At 42.7% G+C, this 23,317-nt stretch overlaps 1 protein-coding gene across 3 annotated transcripts in view; it reads left to right on the top strand.

The window, feature by feature from the left end:
* The window catches only part of R3HDM2 (R3H domain containing 2), a 146,203-nt gene that overhangs the window by 2,442 nt on the left and 120,444 nt on the right, over nucleotides 1–23,317 (top strand). For 2 of the 3 annotated variants that reach the window (XM_069758548.1, XM_069758551.1), the window contains exon 2: nucleotides 18,965–19,059. The exons of the other annotated variant lie outside the window; for it this stretch is intronic. The gene's annotated coding sequence lies outside the window, so the exon portion shown is untranslated. The remainder of the gene's footprint in view (nucleotides 1–18,964; nucleotides 19,060–23,317) is intronic. 3 annotated transcript variants of the gene reach the window in all.

The following is a 23,317-nucleotide window of genomic DNA, read 5'->3' as shown; positions in this document are numbered from 1 at the left end:
CACTGTGCCATTTACCAATTGATCGCCTGTACTGTACCAATCGGCTTAGCCCATGATATGCTGTATTTAGTGTGAATAGAGTTGTGATTTTTATTGTAGTTTAATCATGTCACTACGGCTATGTACACATGGTGCGTTTTTGGTGCGTTTTCGCTGTGTAGTTTCAGCGCAGAATTGCGCCCAAAAATGTTATGGAATCCTTATGCCAGCTAATTCCATGAGAATCCTGAAGTATTGTGCACATGATCAGTAATTTTCCTTTGAGTATTTGCAGTGCATTTTATTCTGCAGCATGTCAGTTCTTTGTACGGATTTTTAAAATTTTTCACCCATTAACTTCAATTGAGTCAGTCAAATCCGCAGCAAAAATGCAGGTATAAAAATGTTTTCAGATTTGTTGAGTTTTTGTTTGTGTTTTTACAGACTTCCTATGGTGTTTCCCACTCTGTGTGACAGCTTGAGAAACACCGGTGGTTCTGATTGGCGGTAACGTTACCGCCGGTAATATAGTTTTCCAGGATGTCCCTCCTGACAGCACCATGGAAGTAGTCCTCCTCCTCCTTACAGGGACATGAAACACATGAGAGGTTAAAAGGCTCCTCACCACCCACCTCCCTCTGTGTCTTTTTCCTGTCCCTGCATGGAGGGATGCAGGAGAGAGAAGAGCAGGAATTTACCAAGATGGGCATCGAGCGGCGCAGCCAATCCTTCTCCCTGTCAAGAAGGCCCAAGGCTGACACTCTCTGGTGGGGAGTCCTTCAGCCACAGAGACCAGATGAGTTGTGCTCCTGGGTAGAGCTGCTGGGGAGGTCCCGACTTCTTCTGGAAGTTGCGCCGTGGAGAAATCCGTCGCACTATCAGTGACATCTGGGAGGGTGCTGGGTTACGAGGTCGGCGTGCATTCCAGATTGGAACGCGGAAGTGACGCGAGACAGGTAATAATACCGTTTTACCTGTATCTTTGGAGGCACAGGGCATGCACGGGGCACTAAGCAGGAATCGGGCAAATGTGACCAGGACTGCGGGGTAAATGTGCTTTGTGCAGTCCTATCCCCATTTACACAGCCTGTATACGTCTCTACAATGTGTAGGATAAGGGAATCCCAGCAATGCTCCTTCCTACGCCCAAACGATCTATCAAAGCTTTGGCAATATCCAGAAAGTGCCCTATATGCAATATAAAATTACCAGAGGCATATGGTAGAACACTCTGTGACACTTGCACCACTAGAGTTGTGAGGGAAGAACAACCATCCCTATTGTCTGAGATGAGGTTTCTAATCGGGGAAGAAGTCCAGGCCTCTATATCTAGCCTTACTCGTCTGCAACTTCCCAGTCTGGGTCCAAGAGCACCTCAGTGGGAGATGAAACTAAGCTCTGACGAGGAATCCCAGCTCCCGAGTTCAGACCAGGAAGAAGAAGGTGAAGTAGTGATGGAAAATCCAGAATGGGGCAGGAGATGCTTATTTGCCTCGGAGAATACCAGGCAATCAAAGATATGATGGAGGTGGAGTAGGTCCCAAAAGCGCAGTCCAGACAGATAGATGTACCGTTCGCTAGGAAGACATCTATCCCCTTTGAGGACTCATCAAGTCTAAAGTACCCTATGGACAGGAAAGCGGATAACCTCCTGAAACGAGCTTGGGAGACATACGTGGCTTTGATCAAAACCAATCTAGCCGCCACTTCAGTTGCCATATCTATGTTTCTATGGATAGGGCAACTGGAGGAGCACTTGAATAACTAACAAAACTCCTAAGGAAGATATTATAGCCTCCCACTGATGAAGTCTACCACAGCCTTTTTGCCAGATACTTCTGCTGAATCTGTAAGGTTCTCAGCTAGGAATAGCTCATTGTCTATTGCTGTCTATACAGCTATCTGGATGAAAACCTGATCGGGGGACAATGCCTCTAAAAATAACTTCTGCTCCATTCACTTCTCGGGGTTAAGGGTGTCCGGGCCGGCATTAGACGACATCTTAGAAGAAAGCATCAGACAAAAAAGAAAGGGTTTCCCAAAGGTTGGTTTAGAAGGATCCAGTCCTTTCGCAAGCCAGGGCCGTCTTGGAGACAGTCAGATTACAAGGGCCAAAGGAAGTTCAGTAGAGAAACCTACCACAACAGAGCGAAAAGTAAGGGTCAGGTTCAAGATCAAGGAGGCAATGACGCCATCCTGTTCGGGGGGGGCGACTCAGGCGGTTCATGGCAAGTTGGCACCATATTATCCAGGATCAGTTGGTTCTCAGAATCATAGCGGAGGGTTATGCGATAGTTTACTGTGCCTCCTCCCTGAAAGGTTTATCGCTCCCCGTAACTTGTCGACAAGGTATCAGACTTAAGGGAGCTGGTAGACACTGCTGTTCTAATCCTGGTCCCCCAGGCAGAGGAGGGCAAGGGTCACTATTCTGCATTGTTCATAAAGCCATCAGGAGAATCCTGCACTATAATAAATCTGAAGCCCTTAACCCTGCTGTGGAACCATGGGGTCATATAGACCCCAGTGCTGAATAAGTTGAAATATTTCTAAAACTGGTCAATCTCAGACATTGACCATCTATGTATTTTCAAGTAACATACTTCTGCTTATGTTGATGATATTTTGAATTTGTTTTTTCAATGTTGTTTCAAAGTTATTTTCAATTTTCTGTGTTTGGGACTCACCTGACCCCATAGTACCTTTATTGTCTGATATTTTTTTTTGAATATTTTAGGTTTATTCACAGGTTTTGTAATATAATTGTAAATAAACAATGGCTAGTTCCAAGTGACACCAGCAGTGTTGGAGGACAGTTCAAACAGTGCCATGTTTGTCCTCGATCGAAGGACAAAAAGACGAGATCTGTTTGCAATGACTGCAAGAAGTTAATTTGTGAAGAACATGGTACAATGACGTGCAGTGAATGCAAGGGCTAAATTTCTTGCCAGATCATTCATTGTCATTATGTTTTTACTAAAATCCACACAGTTGCGGTTATTGTGCATTTATTTTTCTTACTTTGAATACTTTTAGTTATTGGTAAAACATTTTGGTATAAATTTCAGTTTGTGTTTGACAAATCACTTAGTTACGTTTGATTTCATAACTGTGTTCTGAAATGACAGAATAAAACTTGATTATTCTGAACAGCCAGCTTGTTCATTTTAATGAAATATGACGATTTTCAGCTTGGTGTCATGTAGACCCCATTGTACCAAAGCAGTGATTTTTTTTTTTTATGGTTCCACAGCAGGGTTAAACTTCTGTGTAAAGTACAAAAGGTTCAGGATGGAGTCGATAAAATCTATAGTTCCCCTTATAGACAGGGATGCATTTATGTGCACCCTGGATCTAAAAAGTGCATATTACCAAGTTCCAATACACCCAGTGTCCCAAAATTTGAGATTTGCGGTCAAGTTCCTGAATCGAACCTGCCACTTTCTTTCAGTGCCTTCCATTTGGCCTAGCATCGGCTACCCGGGTATTTACCAAATTGGTGTCGGAGATGGTAGCCTACTTAAGGAAAAAAGCGATAATTATAGTGCCATAGACAGACGATTTCCTACTGGTGGTAAATTCGGCGGAAGAACTCCGACTTCACAGGGAGAAGACCATATCCTGGGATGGATCCTCAACCGGCAGAAGTTAAACCTGGTGCTGGAAAACAGGAAGATTTTCCGGGGAGTACTATTGGATGCCAGATGCAGAACATTCTTCTTACTGGAGAAAAAGCAGGACACTGTGCGAAACAAAATCTGAGAGTTCCTGAGAAGTCGGGCTTCAATCAGGTGAGCAATGAAGATTCTAGGCCTCCTGACAGCTTGCATCCCGTGTCCGGTGGGCCCAGTTCCACTCGAGAGCCTTGCAGAGGGAAGTCCTGTCTGTGTGGGACCGGCGCCAGTCATCACTCGACAGAGGAAATGTCCTTACCCCAGCAGCGAGAAGATCACTACTTTGGTGGACTCAGTCAAAAAAATCTGCAGTTAGACATTTGTTGTATCTTCTCACTGTTCGTGGTGATCACTACAGACAGCAGCAACTGGGGTTGGGGAGCACACTTGGAGGGAAGAATTCTTCAGGACAGATGACCATCAGAGATCAAGTCCAAGTCGTCCAACTACAGGGAGCTTTACGCCATGTGGGAAGCCCTAAGGCGAAATCAGTCATATCTAAAGGGGCAACATGTAAAGAACACGTAAAGATCCTATCGGACAACATAACAACTTTATCTTTCTTGCGACACCAAGGGAGCCTCAGACACTGCGCATTTCTGGATCTGGCGTACAAAATCTTCTCCTGGGCAGAAAATACTGTCATTTCCATGTCGGCGGTTCATCTCAAGGGAATATATAATGGAGGATTACCTGAGCAGACAGAAGGTCTGGCTGACGGAATGAGAGCTAAATGAGGTTTTCCAGTACCGTATTTTCTGGCGTATAAGCGTATAAGACGACCCCCAACTTTTCCAGTTAAAATATAAAATCTTCTCAAACGTCGGGGGTTGTCTTATATGCCGCGTATCTAATAGGGTGGCTGCGGAGCAATCTGCGGTCGACGTATATAGTGGGGGGAGTGGTTCCGATGACGAGGTTAGGGAGCGCCTCACCAGGAAGGTGTAAGTGAAGCAAACTGTCAGCCTCTGGGATGCCAGGGGTATGCAAAAAAGAGAGAGAGCGGTGCTGTGCCTAGAAAAACACTCCTCTTTCACTCATCTGGCTCGCCCTTGTATCCTATTATCTTCTTCTCTGCCTCTGCTTTACTTACACCTTCCCGGTGATGCGCCCCCTCACCTCGTCATTGGGACCGCTCCCCCCCCACAATATGCGGCGACAGCAGATTACTCCGCATCTGCCCTATAAGACAACACCCGACTTTTGAGAAGATTTTCAGGGGTTAAAAAGTAGTCTTATACGCCAGAAAATACAGTACTTGTGTCATTTCTGGGGTATACCTCAAATAGACCTATTCGTGACCAGGAAGAATACAGAGCTCGCCAAATTTTACTCCCTAAATCCAACGGACAAACCAGAAGCGGTCGACACGTTGAGCCAGAAGTGGGACAGGTCTCTGTCTTATGCTTTTTCCATGATGGCACTTATTTCAGGAGTTCTCAGGAAAATCCAAGAGGATCAGGCGAAGGTACTTCTGATTGCCCTGTATTGGCCAGTGAGAAGTTGGTTCCCTTTGCTAAGAGCCATGGCATTAGAAGATCTGGTAATGCTTCCCCAAAGGAAAGATATAATCCACCAAGGTCCAGTCTTCCATCAGAACCCAGGAAGACTTCATCTGTCAGCTTGGATCCTGAGTAGGACATCCTGAGAGCTCAGGGGTTATCGGACTAGGTTATTACCACGATTCAGGCTAATAGGAAGCCGGTCACATCTGCAATATACAACAAAATCTGGAAAAGGTTCTCTTTGGAAGGTGGCAGGTCTGATGTTGTTTCGGGCAGGCCCAATATTCCAAGGGTCGTAGACTTCCTTCAGGTGGGTTTTAATCCATAGTGACGGAGACAAATTTTTGAAATCTAACCAGTGTCACTTTATGTGGTAATAACTCTGGAACGCTTCAACAAATCCCAGTGATTTTGAGAATGTTTTTTCGTGACCCATTATACTATATGATAATGGTAAATTTAGGTAGATATGTTTTGTGTTTATTTATAAAAAAATATCAGAAATTTGAGAAAAATGTTAAAAAATTTGCAATTTTCAGGCTTTGAATGATTATCCCTTTAATCCAGATAGTCATACCATAGCAAAACATTGATAAATATCATTTCCCACATGCCTGCTTTACATCAGCACCATTTGTAAAATGTTATTTTATTTTGCTAGCATTTTAGGAGGTTTTAAAATGTAGCAGTAATTTTTCATTTTTTCAAGGAAATTTACAAAATTTATTTTTTTTAGGGACTTATCCAGGTTTGAAGTGCCTTTAGGGGTCCCATATATTGGGAAACACCCAAAAGTTGTACCATTATAAAAACAGCACCCCCTGAGATATTGAAAACTGCAGTCAAGTAGTTTATTAACTCTTCAGGTGATTTTCAGGAATTAATGCAAATTGGCATGACAAAAATGAAAATGTGTATTTTTACCACCTAAATGCTTCTAACTTCTGAACAGATTACAACAGCCGCCAGACTCTAAGGCCGCTATTTGGTCATGAATTTCTATGGCAAACATCTGGACCACAAAATCATGATCTGAGGGCACCAACTGGGATAAAGAGGAAGCCCCCACACTCTGTTAACCATTTATAATAATGTAGTCACTATTGACAGCAGCATCTAAGGGGTTAAACAGATTTGCACAGTGCAAACACTGATCGTGGCTGATGCAGCAAGTTGTCAACTATAGTGTACATAGTGTGATAGCTGCTGGATTGTCACCTGTATAGGGATGCTATTCTCTTATATCTCAGGTCAGTTAAAATACGTATTGGCTGTCATTAATGGGTTAATAAAGAGCTCAGACCTAGCACCCTAAAAATCCAGGTATCTGCATTAAGTACATTCTTTGACTATTCATTAGCCATTCACCTGTGGGTTGCTAGCTTTGTCAAGGCAATTGAGGTTGCGACCTACTATAAGGCGGTCAGTGCCCCCTTTGGATTTGAATGTGGTCCTTAAAGCCCTCTGTCAAGATCCTTATGTACCAAGGGAGATGTCCATCTCATATTGTACCATCAAAACTGCATTTTTATTGGCTATTACTACCACGAGGAGGGTAGGAGAAATTCAGGCTTTGTCCACTCAGGATCCGTATCTTCGAATATGGGAGGATCGCATAATACTAAAATTAGACCCTGCTTTCTTAACTAAGGTAGTGTCCTCTCAGAACCTAAACCAGGAGATTATCGTAACCTCCTTTTGTGAAAACCCGTCAAATCAGAAAGAGCAGGCCTTGAGTGCTTTGGACGTTAGGAAGGCAGTCATCAAATATCTAGAGGCCACTCATAGTTGCAGACAAGATCCTAAATTGTTTGTTTTGTTTGGGGGAAAAATAAGGAGTAAAAGCCTCTAAATCCACCATCGCAAGATGGATCACCTCAGCAATCTCCGTAGCCTACCACTCAGAAGGGATCATTCACCCCTGAAAGATTAAGAGCCCACTCCACTAGAGCAGTCTCCACCTCCTGGGCTGAGAGGGCGGGGGCATCAGTCGAGCAAATTTGTAAGGTCGCCACCTGGGCCAGGCTAGATACGTTTTACAAACATTATAAATTTAGATGTAGTATCTAGTAAACAAACTGTCTTTGGGAGAAAGCTTCTCCAGGCAGTGGTCCCACCCTGAAGAGGTACTTTGGTATTCTCCATGGTGCTGTCAGGAGGGATATTGGACCTACCGGCAATTGTTTTCAAGAGTCCATCCTGACAGCACGGTTAGTTCCCTCCTTATTTATGTTGTTTCAGGATGTCTTATTATATCGGTTGAAATAAATTTAAGTTGCATCATTTATGCTGTGGTGCTTGTTTAAAACACTGAGGGCGGTGGGGAGGGGAGGGTCCTTTTAACCTCTCGTGGGATTCCTGTCCCCGTGAGGAGGAGGACGACCTCCATGGTGCTGTCAGGATGGACTCCTAGAAACATAATTATTGGTAGGTCTAATACCTATTATCGTGACCCCGGAGCTGTGACTGTGACCCACGGTAAAAATCTTACCGCATGTCAGCAAGCGTCAGCTGATGAGAGACTACTACTTCCATCAAACTTAAAAACCCAAAAACATTTTTGCAAAGATATACCATAAGAGTGCGGCTGATTTTTCTATATTAAACTTAAAAACCCGTCTGTCACTTATCACTCCTACTGAATGTGGAAGGTAAACAGAAAAAGCACAATTGAGAGGATTCAATTCATTAAAGAATGAGAGCGATGGCGCCAAAGAGTATATACCGTACAGTTGCTAAGGTGGGGCCCCGACATGGGATACTCACCACACACGGGGATATGAATACACACAAAATGCACCACACACTACCACGTGATTGAACACAGATCACCCTCAGCACACATTTCACCACACATACACCAACATCGCCACATAAAAGTCGAAACACAAAAGTCACCGCTCAAAACTCGCCACATGCAAAACTAGGCTCACGCAAAACTCTCCACACGTGCAAAACTCACCTCATGGAAAACTCGCCACACGCAAAACTTGCACACGCGGAAAAATTGCCACAAGCACAAAAGTTGAAACACATGGAAAAGTTGCCTCACACAAAACTTGCACATACTCAAAACGTACCACAAATGTACCATATAGGAAATACGGCAGCTGTCAGTCACATGACCTGTCTATTATGTGTATGTGTGAGCTAATATATACTGCCAGGGGGAGGGCTTCCTGTTGGCTGGGGATTTATCAGGCTGCCAATTTAGCTTACAAATACTGAGGTAAAAATACTGACCAAATAACGTGTGAACGAGGTCTAATACAGGAGGCGATGGCACACGGATATATACTATATACAAGAGGAGATGACACACAGGTATATACTATCTATAGGAGGAGATGACTTACAGGTATGTACTATACACAGGAGGAGATGACACATAAGCATATACAGGAGGAGATGACATACAGCAGGTATATACTATATACAGGGGAGATGACATACAGGCATATACTATATACAGGAGATGAGACATGTATATACTATATATAGGAGGAGATGACATACAGGTATATACTATACACAAGAGGAGATGACACATAGGTATATACAATATACAGGAGAGATGACACACAGGTATATACTATATAGAGGAGGAGATGACATACAGGTACATACTATATACAGGAGATGACATACAGGTATATACTATAGGGTCATTCCATGACAAGTGAACCAATGATTTTTACCACTATATTTTTAATTCTTTTGAGATTATTTGGTAACAGTGTGTCAGAGAATGCAAAATGTGAAGAAGAGAAAATTCTAGATTTTCTTTTAAATTTTTTTTATTGATTTTCAAAATTCGGAAAAAGTGCGAATTTCGGTGTTGCCTGCCTTTTACATTTCTCCCCATAACTCAGGCTAGAAAAGAGATAGAGAAACAAAATAAACACCATTCTACTTGATAATATTTTACCTATGCGAACGCAAGCGCAAAACTTTAAAATGCATTTCCGAATAAAACGTTTAATTTAAAAATTTCAAAAGCTGCACATGTGCCTGCTATGCTCCTATCCACATCTGTACCAAAATACAAGATGGGATCATATTTTAAAAAATAAAACTATTACAGTGTCAGTTCAAAAATCTTGATTTCAGATCTGTTCAGCCTGTGGTCTAACAGTGTGGGGTCTAGATTTACCAAATAATCCATGATTGCTAGATATTACTGTATTTTATTATGTTACCACTTAGAAGCAGAAGAGGACAGAGGAGAACTTTGTTAGGGCTGAGAATGACCAGGGGTAGACTGTGACAGCAGAGCAGATAGCCGGCCGGCAGCTCGGGCCTCCACAGAACGTATTCACACCAAATCTTATCACCCAGGAAACTCCTCAAATGGAGGGAGAAAAATATTCTTAACATCCAGTTCATGTATTGTACAAACCAGGACTTCGAGGAGGAGGAGAGTTTGTTATAACATCAGTTACAGGAAGCAGAAAGGGGACTCCGCAATACCGGACTGTCATCCCATGTAGTGGAAATAAAGACAGTGACGACCATGAAGTGGTAGAAGGCGGCACGAGATCGGCAATGGATGACACAACTGGCTATGTGACCTGTGAATATGATCGGCGCTCGTGGCTACTGGACTCTCCAAAGATTGTGAAAATGAAGACGTAGAAGTGACTCTTCTGCACTTTCTGGTCCAGCGCCGTCCTTTGTGTATCCAAGAAAATCAGACATTGTAAAGGTGAACAAAAATCAGATATTAACCCCTTAGTGACCGAGCCAAATTTTTGAAATCTGACCAGTGTCACTTTATGTGGTAATAACTCTGCAACGCTTCAACAAATCCGAGTGATTTTGAGATTGTTTTTTCGTGACACATTATACTTTAGAATAATGGTAAATTTTGTTCAGCATTTTTTGTGTTTATTTATAACAAATATCAAAAATTTGAGAAAAATGTTAAAAAATTAGCAATTTTCTGAATTTGAATGATTATCCCTTTAATCCAGATGGCCATACCACAGCAAACCATTAATAAATAACATTTCCCACATGTTTACTTTACATCAGGACCATTTGTAAAATATTATTTTATTTTGTTAGCAGTTTAGGAGGTTTAAAAATGTAGCAGCAATTTTTCATTTTTTCAAAGAAATTTACAAAATTTATTTTTTTAGGGACTTATCCATGTTTGAAGTGACTTTAGGGGTCCCATATATTGGGAAACCCACAAACGTGATACCATTTTAAAAACAGCACCCCCTAGACATATCAAAAACTGCTGTCAGGTAGTTTATTAACCCTTCAGGTGCTTTACAGGAATTAATGCAAAGTGGTATGACAGAAATGAAAATGTGTATTTTTACCACCTAAATATCTCTAACTTCTAAACAGATTACTACAGCCGTCAGACTCTAAGGCCGCTATTTGGCCATAAATTGCCATGGCAAACATCAGGACCGCAAAATCATGATCTGAGGGCACCAATTGGGACAAAGAAGAAGCCCCCACGCTCTGTTAACCATTTATAATGATGTAGTCACTATTGACAGCAGCATCTAAGGGGTTAAACAGATTTAGATGGTGCAAATACTGATCGTGGCTGATGCAGCAAGTTGTCAGCTATAGTGTACAACTGACAGATGCTGGATTGTCACCTGTATGGGGATACTATTCTCTTATATCTCAGGTCAGTTAAAAGACGTATTGGCGGTCATTAAGGGGTTAACTAAGGTGGAGCCGAGCACCATGACAGGCCGCACATGGTGACACAGAAGGAAACGGCCATTGCTAGTGAGCCCTTATGGACAAGATGACATTTCACCCACTAGAAGGGACACATTGGTGATAAACGGCCATGTAAAAACCTACTATTAATTGTTTGATTAGTTCATATTTTATAGAACGAGGATTTAACTACTGTACTATTCTTCTTAAACACTTCAGAAATGACATGTTTAAGTGATGTAACAGAAAAAAAATTGTTCCATGTATAAATAGGTGGTAAAAATATTGTGTCTTTTAATCTTGTTTTTAACATATAATTAGGATCAGACTGTATTTATAAATCACTTGGGGATGTGATCACCTTTTATCTTTTGGCTTGTTCAAAGAATTCAGGTTGAAAATGCTGAGCAAGTTGTTATGATGATTAAGATGTATTTATTCTGGCACTTCTGTATTTGTTTTTTTGTGTTTATTTATTGTTACATATATATGTTGAATGCAATAAGTTGTAATTTGAAAAGAAAAAAGGAAGAAACTCACACAAACATAAAATCAGATGATTCAAGGCTCAAAAAAAAAAATACAAATTTGATAGATCCCAAGTTGAGTCCTTGTACAAATATAAACAAGGACACGAGTAACACACATGCATGTTTTCACAATTTTAAAACATACGTTTTTTTCAGAATTGCGCATCAAAATTTTTAATTTGATTTCTCCAAAACTAAATATAAAGAAACATAGTCTTGTGACATATCAAATGAAAGCTGGTACCGTTCTGAGAAAAATGATGCCTCTCCCACCTCTATATCTTAATTCTAGCCCGAGATATGATAAAAAATGTAAAGCCATACCAGGCCAAAATCCGCTCTTTTTCAAAACTTTAAAAATCTGTAAAAAATTAACTGATGGAGAAAAAAATTCTAAACTTTTAATTTGTAATTAACTAAAGTTGTACTTCATAAAAACAAAAATAAAAAAAATCTAAAGACGTAAGGTAAAAAAAATATTCATATTTGGATCACTTGATATGGAATGACCCTATATACAAGAGGAGATGACACACAGGTATATACTATATACAGGAGCAGATGACCTACAGGTATATACTATATACAGGAGGAGATGACATACAGGTATATGCTATATATAGGAGGAGATGACATACAGGTATCTATATATATAATTGCCTAAGGGTTTTTCCGTCTGTCTGTCTGTCTGTCTGTCCTGGAAATCCCTGCTCTCTGATTGGTCGAGGCCGCCAGGCCTCGACCAATCAGAGACCGGCACAGCATCGACGTAGAAATCCCGCGTCTCTGATTGGTCGAGGCCGCCAGACCTCGACCAATCAGCAACGGGCACAGCAACGATGATGTCATAAAGGACGTAGACATCCTGCGTCTCTGATTGGTCGAGGCCGCCAGGCCTCGACCAATCAGCAACGGGCACAGCGACGATGATGTCATAATGGTTACCATGGCGACGATGATGTCATAAAGGTTGCCTCGACCAATCAGCAACGGGCACAGTCTGCCGCGAATTATGGAATCATCATTGTCCATATATTACAGGGACATGCATATTCTAGAATACCCGATGCGTTAGAATCGGGCCACAATCTAGTATACTATATACAGGGGAGATGACATACAGCAGGTATATACTATATACAGGGGAGACAACACACAGCAGGTATATACTATATACAGGGGAGAAGACATACAGGTATATACTATATACAGGAGATGACATGCAGGTGTATAATATATATGGGAGATGACAAACATGTATATACTGAGGTGAAAATGAGAGGTGTGAGGTGAAAATGAAAAAGGTGTGAGTGCAAAATGAGAGGACTGAGGGAAAATAGTGGAGTGATCGGAAAATGACAGATGTGAGGTCGAAATGACAAGTGTTAGGGGGAATGAGAGGAGTGAGGGGGAAAATGAGAGGCGTGATGGGAAAATAAGAGAAGTGAGGTGCTATAACTAACCACAGATATTTACTATGCCCAGGCAACGCCAGTCTCTTCAGCTAGTGTGTATGTATGTATATGTGTATCTATATATATAATTGTCTAAGGGTTTTTCCGTCTGTCTGTCTGTCTGTCTGTCCTGGAAATCCCAGCTCTCTGATTGGTCGAGGCCTGGCGGCCTCGACCAATCAGAGACCGGCACAGCATCGACGTAGAAATCCCGCGTCTCTGATTGGTCGAGGCCGCCAGTGACGATGATGTCATAAAGTTTCAAAAAACCTGATCTGCACATCCAAACATAGACACAGTGTGAACAGGTGCTGAACCCAGAGTCACCAACTCGTATATATTTAAGTAAATAGGGCAGCACACTGCAGCGCCAAAAACATGCAAACTTGAAAACACAAAATTTGAACTGCATTACTGCACTGAAAATATGAAAAATGAGAGCTTTTAGCGCATAAAAATGGCCAATTTTATGTGTACCTCGTAGCCACGATAAGGCATCTCTCTTATACGAGGCCCTACGCTTGACCTACCTCTCTGAGAATAAACGTCTCCATCTGAATGGGTACATGTGAAACCTCTCCTTGGACTCAAATTCTCTCTCACTGTGGAGGGGTATTGGACCTATTATAATTAAAACACCTGAAGCTAGGAGGCGGGGAGTGCACTATTTACTTAAATATATACGAGTTGGCGACTCTGGGTTCAGCACCTGTTCACACTGTGTCTATGTTTGGATGTGCAGATCAGGTTTTTTGAAATGTATTCTCTAGCCTTCTGATCGTGCACTCCCCGCCTCCTAGCTTCAGGTGTTTTAATTATAATAGGTCCAATACCCCTCCACAGTGAGAGAGAATTTGAGTCCAAGGAGAGGTTTCACATGTACCCATTCAGATGGAGACGTTTATTCTCAGAGAGGTAGGTCAAGCGTAGGGCCTCGTATAAGAGAGATGCCTTATCGTGGCTACGAGGTACACATAAAATTGGCCATTTTTATGCGCTAAAAGCTCTCATTTTTCATATTTTCAGTGCAGTAATGCAGTTCAAATTTTGTGTTTTCAAGTTTGCATGTTTTTGGCGCTGCAGTGTGCTGCCCTATTTACTTAAATATATACGAGTTGGCGACTCTGGGTTCAGCACCTGTTCACACTGTGTCTATGTTTGGATGTGCAGATCAGGTTTTTTGAAATGTATTCTCTAGCCTTCTGATCGTGCACTCCCCGCCTCCTAGCTTCAGGTGTTTTAATTATAATAGGTCCAATACCCCTCCACAGTGAGAGAGAATTTGAGTCCAAGGAGAGGTTTCACATGTACCCATTCAGATGGAGACGTTTATTCTCAGAGAGGTAGGTCAAGCGTAGGGCCTCGTATAAGAGAGATGCCTTATCGTGGCTACGAGGTACACATAAAATTGGCCATTTTTATGCGCTAAAAGCTCTCATTTTTCATATTTTCAGTGCAGTAATGCAGTTCAAATTTTGTGTTTTCAAGTTTGCATGTTTTTGGCGCTGCAGTGTGCTGCCCTATTTACTTAAATATATACGAGTTGGCGACTCTGGGTTCAGCACCTGTTCACACTGTGTCTATGTTTGGATGTGCAGATCAGGTTTTTTGAAATGTATTCTCTAGCCTTCTGATCGTGCACTCCCCGCCTCCTAGCTTCAGGTGTTTTAATTATAATAGGTCCAATACCCCTCCACAGTGAGAGAGAATTTGAGTCCAAGGAGTGGTTTCACATGTACCCATTCAGATGGAGACGTTTATTCTCAGAGAGGTAGGTCAAGCGTAGGGCCTCGTATAAGAGAGATGCCTTATCGTGGCTACGAGGTACACATAAAATTGGCCATTTTTATGCGCTAAAAGCTCTCATTTTTCATATTTTCAGTGCAGTAATGCAGTTCAAATTTTGTGTTTTCAAGTTTGCATGTTTTTGGCGCTGCAGTGTGCTGCCCTATTTACTTAAAAGATGATGTCATAAAGGACGTAGAATTCCCGCGTCTGATTGGTCGAGGCCGCCAGGCCTCGACCAATCAGCAACGGGCACAGCGACGATGATGTCATAAAGGACGTAGACATCTCACGTTTCTGATTCAGCGACGGGCACCGTATCGACGTAGATGTCATAATGGTTGCCATGGCGACGATGTCATAAAGGTTGCCTCGACCAATCAGCGACAGGCACAGTGTGCCGCAAATTCTGGAATCATCATTGTCCATATACTACGGGGACATGCATATTCTAGAATACCCGATGCGTTAGAATCGGGCCACAATCTAGTCTATATATATAATTGTCTAAGGGTTTTTCCATCTGTCTGTCTGTCTGTCCTGGAAATCCTGGCTCTCTGATTGGTCGAGGCCGCCAGGCCTCGACCAATCAGCGACGGGCACAGCGATGATGATGTCATAAAGGACATAGACATCCCGCGTCTGATTGGTCAAGGCCGCCAGGCTATGGAGGGGGCACTGAGTGTAGGGGAGTAGGGAGCGGCCATTTCGTGACCAATCAGCTACTTGGGATTTCCGTGAAAAACAGAAGTGACCCTTAGACAATTCTCTCTCTCCCTCTCCCTCTCTCTCCCCAAAATCACCAGGGTTTGTGAACTTTTGATCAGGGTCATTTGGATGTTTTGGGTTGTCGTAAGCACAACTGTGTATATTTGTGTGTAATATACGGTATATATATCTATATATATATAATTGCCTAAGGGTTTTTCCGTCTGTCTGTCTGTCTGTCCTGGAAATCCCGCGTCTCTGATTGGTCGAGGCCTGCCGGCCTCGACCAATCAGCGACGGGCACAGTATCGACGTAGAAATCCCGCGTCTCTGATTGGTGGAGGCCTGCCGGCCTCGACCAATCAGCGACGGGCACAGCGACGATGATGTCATAAAGGACGTAGACATCCCGCGTCATAAATGTTGCCTCGACCAATCAGCGACGGGCACAATCTGCCGCGAATTCTGGAATCATCATTGTCCATATTCTAGAATACCCGATGCGTTAGGGTACGTCATAAAGGACGTAGAAATCCCACGTTTCTGATTCAGCGACGGGCACAGTATCGACGTAGATATCATAATGGTTGCCATGGCGACGATGATGTCATAAAGGTTGCCTCGACCAATCAGCGACGGGCACAGTCTGCCGTGAATTCTGGAATCATCATTGTCCATATACTATGGGGACATGCATATTCTAGAATACCTGATGCGTTAGAATCGGGCCACAATCTAGTTTATATTATATCTCTCTACATCTTGTCCCCACCACAGCTGATTGGTGAGGATGCCAGGTGTAAAAACCGCACCAATGTGATGTTGATGACCCTATTGTAAGGATTCACTAGCCCCTGAGCTGTACCAAACCTTCTATACATATTGCAGATCTGCCTCATTTTCTTGTATGGGAGCTGAGCTTTAAGACCATTTCCAATTTATGTATGAGAACAGCATTGTGTCTGACATAACTATGAAGACGCTGCGGGTCCGCAGAGCTGCCATTAGTGTTTTTTTGTTTTTTTTAATTGACTGCATGTTTAGATGCTTTTAGATTACACCAATTTACACTTAAACTGAAATTTGTCGCACACTGTCAAATTTGAAGCCCTTTATGTCAAAGTATTTTACTTTTCCATTTAGACCAAACCTCTTGTTGACAGTGGAAAAATGGTTAAAATCACTTTAAAGACATGGATATGTACATATTTTTTTAACCAAAAGTCAGACCTACTTAAACAGTGTAACCATTATTTTACTTTTGAAGGGGTATTCTGTTATACTAGGACAACCGCTTCTTGATCTAAATGTTTGATGACGATGAAATTAAAAAAGCTTATACTCTTCTCCGGTGCCAATGCCGTTTTGGCGGTGTCTGCACTGAAGATCCCGACGCTTTCACGCGGTTGTAATGACACGTGATGTCCGGCACCCAACCATCACTGGCGTCACTGTCGCCGCCTTTGTATGAATTAAACTTGAAGAGGAAGTGATAGATCAGCTGCAATGCCAGCGCCGATTGGGCGCTAGGCTCGCGTGTCCGAACAACCGCATGAGAACCCTGGCACCGTAAGTGCCGACATCACTGGAATGGCGTCGGTACTGGAAGTGAGTGTAAGGTGTTTTTTTTTTTTTTTGTTTTTTTTTTATCAAGGCCAAGCATGGGGTATGAGAAGGGTTTGTCCTACTAGTGGGCAACTTCTTTAAAGGGACTCTGTCACCTGAATTTGGTGGGACTGGTTTTGGGTCATATGGGTGGAGTTTTCGGGTGTTTGATTCACCCTTTCCTTACCCGCTGGCTGCATGCTGGCTGCAATATTGGATTGAAGTTCATTCTCTGTCCTCCATAGTACACGCCTGCGCAAAGCAATCTTGCCTTGTGCAGGCATGTACTATGGAGGACAGAGAATGAACTTCAATCCAATATTGCAGCCAGCATGCAGCCAGCGGGTAAGGAAAGGGTGAATCAAACACCCGAAAACTCTGCCCATATGACCCAAAACCAGTCCCGCCAAATTCAGGTGACAGGTTCCCTTTAATAGCACACTTGGAAATAAGCGACTCTAATATAGCTCATTAGATACTTTTTTTCTCGAAGACTGATCAGTCATTTTCAAAATTCTCAATTCCTGAGTAAAATTGGTATTCAATGAAGACAGATTGTTACCTTACATCTTAACAGTAGTAGCTGTCCTCTCCTATGTAGAGGGAGGGAGGTGATAGAGGCAGAATCCCTCCCCCCTCAATATACATAGAAGCTGGTCAGTATCACCTGTCATCTCCTATCTTAGTAATATATTAAACTGTCTTCACTGAATACAGATTTTACTCGGGAATTGTGCATTTTGAGAATAAATGATCAGTGCTGGTGGAGAAAGAAGCAGATTTCTATGACAAGACCACAAATTGGCTAATTTTACTGAGTACTATTGATTTATGAAATAAAAATATGAAATAAACACACCACCGCAGACGGCGGGGATACGCCACATTCGGTTTCTCCATTTTGATGAGCCCCAGTGGGGACTTCTTCCACTTCACCTGAACATTTTCTTCTCCTCCTAAGTGAGGTATGGCAAAGACCCAGATAGGGTCGAAACGTTACCTTGCTTCCCTATTGGCTTTTCCCTGTGGCGATTTCACACTACATGTAATAAACAGACACTTTTTGCAACTTGACATAATTTGAGTGCGGCTGTTTCTTCCTTTGGCAACTATATTGGACTTAGTCCACGTTCAGCCGGCACCTCCATTCCAGCAGAGTGCACCTCATTTTATGTTCCTATAAACATTAATGTGACGGTTACACGAAGTTCGGAAGTCTCCCCCATTGGATTGCCCTGAAGCGCTTCAGTTTAAAGATGTTCCACATTTTCTCCCAGCATGGGCTGCTGTCATAAATTGGGCACATTTTCACACTCTGGTTGAAGTTTTAAAGAGGTTATCCAAGACTTTATATTTTGCTGTGGTGATAAGAATTTACAGGTAGGTGGTTGCTAATTGCCTGCTTGTTCAACCCAGTGACTATTTATGACTGCTAACTTCTGGCTCCTGCCGGTGAGTCTCCTGCTTGGGGTGATGTGGCTTTGACTGAGCTCTCCTCTGCTCTGTAGATGGGGCATCACTGCCGATGTCCTCCTGATTGACAGCTGTCTTCCCACCGCCGAACCACGGGGAGCTGGCTGTCAGTCAGCAAGATGTCGGCTGAAGAGCTGTTCTATTGATGTGAAGCTGGAGAATTGCCATCTGAGTTATAAGGGATCATCGTTGGGCAGAACACGCAGTTAGTGAGCAACTACCTGTCTGTATGTTCGTATCCCCAGAAAAAATAACCAATGTCCTGGATAACTCTTTTAAGCTTTAGAAAATATTCAGTTTTTTATTCTGTAGTAATTGCAACAGTATTACATGAGTGAGGCAGAACACAGAACGCATCATAAGTTACTTATCCTTTTACTGATCTGAACATTACAGAGGAAGCAGAAGTAAAGGCGCAGGTAAATGGCAGGTATCATACATTTGTAGGCAATGTGCGAGTGACGCAGTGGATTCTGGAACGGAGCTCATTATTCTCTAGAAATTGCATGTGACTTGTAGCGATGTGCAAGCTTCTCTTCATACGTTTCTTTCCTCCCTGACAGACTAAGAACCATTATCCGCTTTGCTGGGTTGAATGAAGTCGTCTCTACGTAGAGTTGCTTGGATTCTCCAGTAGACTTCTTTGGAATCTGTTTTTGTAAGTATGGAGAAAATATGTATCTATATTATTTTGTACGCTTTGTTGGTGCATAATATGACCGTAGCTCAGGGCCTTCCTTGCCTTCCATGTAAGTATCACGTTCATCAGTACAGTGGATATAGCTGAAACCTGTAAGTTAGGCGCAGTGCACACTTGGCCTAAGGAGTACGTCAGAAGCTTTGTCCAACGTGTAGTTTAATGTTCCCTTAGGCACCTATTAACCAGATGAAGGTCGAAAGTGCACACCTATGGACCCTTATCTGACCGTTATGTACCTGCATACCATTTATCATTATAGGAAAGCACAGCAGACCACCCCTCTGTACTAAATAGAGTAGTTTTTTTTGTTTTGTGTTAAATCTGTCTCTGTGTTGGCCCAATGAATAGGCATTAGGGATGAGCAAATGTGTTCTGCTAAGGCGTTATCCCGTCATGCTCGGGTGCTAACCGGGTGACTTCGGCGTGCTCGAATAATATGTTCGAGTCCACGTGGTTACGTGTCTCGCAGCTGTTCGCACAACACATGCAAGTGCGGGGATTCGGAACATATTTTTTTAAGAACATCGAAGTCACCCGGTTAGCACTCGAGCATGCTCGGATCACGCCTTATCAGAGCACGTTCGCGCAGCACTACTCGGCCTCCATCCTGGCTGTGACAAGTGTCGGGCTGTAGACCTCCTGACCATATATACTAAACAGAGGCTGTAATCGCAGTGCGTCCCTTGCCTCATCGATATAGGAGTCTCAAAGATTGTCTGCATTCAGTCAGAGCCCCAGAAATGTTATGTCAAAATGGTTGGATTAAGCAGATACTGCACATGTGCCCGAGCATTGGACAATGTGGTGATCTTAGAAGTTCAGGCTGTTGTGATAAATTTGCCTTATACGCCAATGTAACAAGTCGCATGTGTGCCTCTATATATGTGATGTACTGATATTCTACACTGCAAAATTACCATAGGCTAATACTTGAGTTTTTTTATGTTGCATATTTATATAACTACGGCTGCTGTGAACTGTGAACTGTGAGAGTAAAACCTAAAGCTGAGCCGCCTTCTCCACCGGAATAGCGCAAATTATGTCAACCAGATATTTGTGAATTTTCTGCGTTATTTTATTTTTTGTTACCTTTAGTGAAAGGAAAATGTCTGCGCGCAAGGCTCAGTTATGTTGCAGTGAATGGATCTTGCACTGCATGCAGTATACAGCGTTATATGTCGTCTTCCTGGCCGGTATTGCTCTGTAAAGTGAAGTAAGCAGACGCTCCACACGGCTTGATTTAATATGATTAGGAGATTATTGTGCTGCGAGGTATCCCTCAGCCCTGTGTCTGCAAATCCTCTTTGTAGTTAATATATATTTCTGGGGCTAAGATTGTTGTAATATTTATCTAAATTTTACCAGGCGTTTCCTTCATTTTGAAATAGTTTCTAGCCATCAACAGATCCATCGAGTTTTGCCCTGTTGGAAAAACGTTCACACACAGTGGGCGGCTAAAATGGCGATGCCTATAATGGGAGGCAAAAATAATGAAGAAAAACAAGTAGCTGCCAAAATGACACCAGAAGTGTGCTGGAATAAAAGGGGCGCTGAATGTGCACAAAGTGGGCAACCTCCTCCGTTAGTGTGGGAGAGGGCGTAGGGAGAACGAGGGGATTGGGCAAGTTCCATTTTTACATGTCTAATCCTTTGTTCTCTATAGAGATGAGCCTTTCAAACGAAGTTCAGATGTGTATAGTGTTCATTAGTGATGGCTGATGGCCCAAGCAGAGTTCTGCAGTTTACACCCATTGATTGTGTTGCCATCATTTTGTATTTCTGGTCTTTTATGGCAGGAGGGGAGGTCTTCTGCTTCAGCCAGTTGCCATACAGCTAGATACAGCTCCTGTGTGAGATGCCTGGGACCAGAAAGCGACTAATCTCCTGTAGCACGTACAGCAGATATATACGATTCTTACCGTTTTCATAGTATTTTGGGAAAGGACAGATTCACGGTATGGTCTTTTTTCAGTTGTATGCTAAAGCTTCTATATTTACAATCCTTTGTGGATTAGCAGAGACACAACTTCACTTCTTGGAATGAAAAAGCTAGAAATCCATCTTGGTCTCTCTGGGGTGAGAGTACATGTGCGCTCTAAGGTCTTTCCAAAAAGGAAGATGTCAGGTTAGTTACAGGCCTCTTTCAAACGTCTGTTTCCTGTCTTGTGTTTTTCACAGACTACAGTGAGCACAGGTTCTATTGGACTGTTCCCTGGACCTAGTGTTCGCAAGAAACATACTCGTTTTTGATCAAAATGAATCAAATTCTCACTCTCAAGTCTTCAGTCCTTTTTTTTTTCTTCTCGTAGGATGTTGCGAAAACTATAATAATAAATATTAAATTAAATAAATATATTTTTTTGCATAAAAATCACGCTGTTGATTATCTGACCGAGCACACTGGTGGAAATCTGTAAGTTTTTAACGTGCACATAAGGGCATGTTCACACTAGCAGTATTTGGTCAGTATTTTACCTCAGTATTTGTAAGCCAAAACCAGGAGTGGGTGATAAATACTGAAGTGGTGACGTGTTTCTATTATACTTTTCCTTTGATTGTCCCACTCCTGGTTTTGGCTTACAAATACTGATGTAAAATACTGACCAAATACTGAACATGGCCTAAACAGACTTCTGGATGAGGTCTATAAGTATCTGCACCTAATGTCTTAGACACCCGTTGAGTTTTGCAAGCAGAAGACTCTTCAGGATACCGCCATGTTTGTTTTCCTCTAGTGTCGTCGTTTTGGTAGTTTTTGCTACCTTTTTTTAATGTATTCGCTAGTGAGTGCCCTCCAAACAGAAGCTGGTCCGGTTTTTCATTTTAGTCGCTTCAAGCCTTTCGAATCCTAATCGGATGAGAGATTCTGATACAGACCGTCTGTACGGACAAGTCATTGTGACGATGCAGTGCGTATGTGCATTCTTTTTAGCATTTTGTAAGAGGTACGTCAGGTGGAAGGACTCCAGCTGAAAAAGTTGTGTGCACATACCCTTAGGCCATGTTCACACCATCCTTTTTTTCATGCGGAATCGCCGCGATTTTCCCGCTGCGGGTCCGCAGCTGTTTTCCATGCAGGTTACATTACAATGTACCCTATGGAAAACAGGAACTGCTGTGCCCACATTGCGGAAAATCGCGAAAAAAGCCGCGCTGAATAGCCGCGGTAAAAAAGAAGTACCATGTCACTTCTTTTTGCGGAACTGCAGCGGTTCTGCACCCATTGACCTCCATTGTGAGGTCAAACCCGCAGTAAAACCCGCCAATGAAAAAAATATCTGCGGGTTTTCTGCGGTTTGTGGTGCAGAACCGCTGCAGTGTGGCTGTTCCCCCGTGCCCCAATCCCACCCCCCCGTGCTCCGATGCCACCCCCCCGTGCTCCGACGCCCCCCCGTGCCCTCATCTCCCCCCCTTATACTTACCCGGCCTCCCAGTGTCCGTCCGGCCTTCTTCTCCCTGGGCGCCGCCATCTTGCAAAATGGCGGGCGTATGCGCAGTGCGCCCGCCGAATCTGCCGGCCGGCAGATTCGTTACAAAGTGCATTTTGATCACTGAGATAGGTTATATCTCAGTGATCAAAATAAAAAAAATAGTAAATGACCCCCCCCCATTTGTCACCCCCATAGGTAGGGACAATAAAAAAATTAAGAATTTTTTTTTTATTTTTTTTCACTAAGGTTAGAATAGGGGTAGGGTTAGGGTATTTTCAGCCATTTTAACCCTAAAAAACTTCCTAGAAAACACAGACTCTCTGCATAGAAAACTGCATAAAAAAACGCACCAAAAAAGCACCAAAAAAAGGACCTGCGTTTTCTGCAAAGAGCTGCGGGAACGTGTGAACATAGCCTTAGTGTGATTATTGTCAAATTTAACCAAACTTCTGGAAAATCCATGTTGGCTGTCATTTAGGTTTTGAAGATTTTGAAACTTCTTGACATGAGTTATTTATATGGGTTTCCTTGTTTAATGTCAGAGGGAAGTGCTCTTTCTGTAGCTTCTATTTGCGGTAAATTAACTCAGCGCTGACGTTCCACATGTAACAGACGATTTTACTATTCGGAACATCCAGATCATTAGCGGTGAAGGCATTTCATTCCTTTTTTTTTTTTCTCTCTGCCATTATTAGCTTCCAAGTTACTTCATGTCAGGAATAGACAGCACTAGCCTCTCCTGTGTGCGCTCCATGTATCTGCTTCTGCATAGCTTAACCATTTTA

This window comes from Ranitomeya imitator, chromosome 3, assembly GCF_032444005.1.
Source record: "Ranitomeya imitator isolate aRanImi1 chromosome 3, aRanImi1.pri, whole genome shotgun sequence".
NCBI classification, from domain to species: domain Eukaryota; kingdom Metazoa; phylum Chordata; class Amphibia; order Anura; family Dendrobatidae; genus Ranitomeya; species Ranitomeya imitator.
Note: the sequence above shows the minus strand (reverse complement) of the source record. Positions and strands in the feature narration are given on the sequence as shown.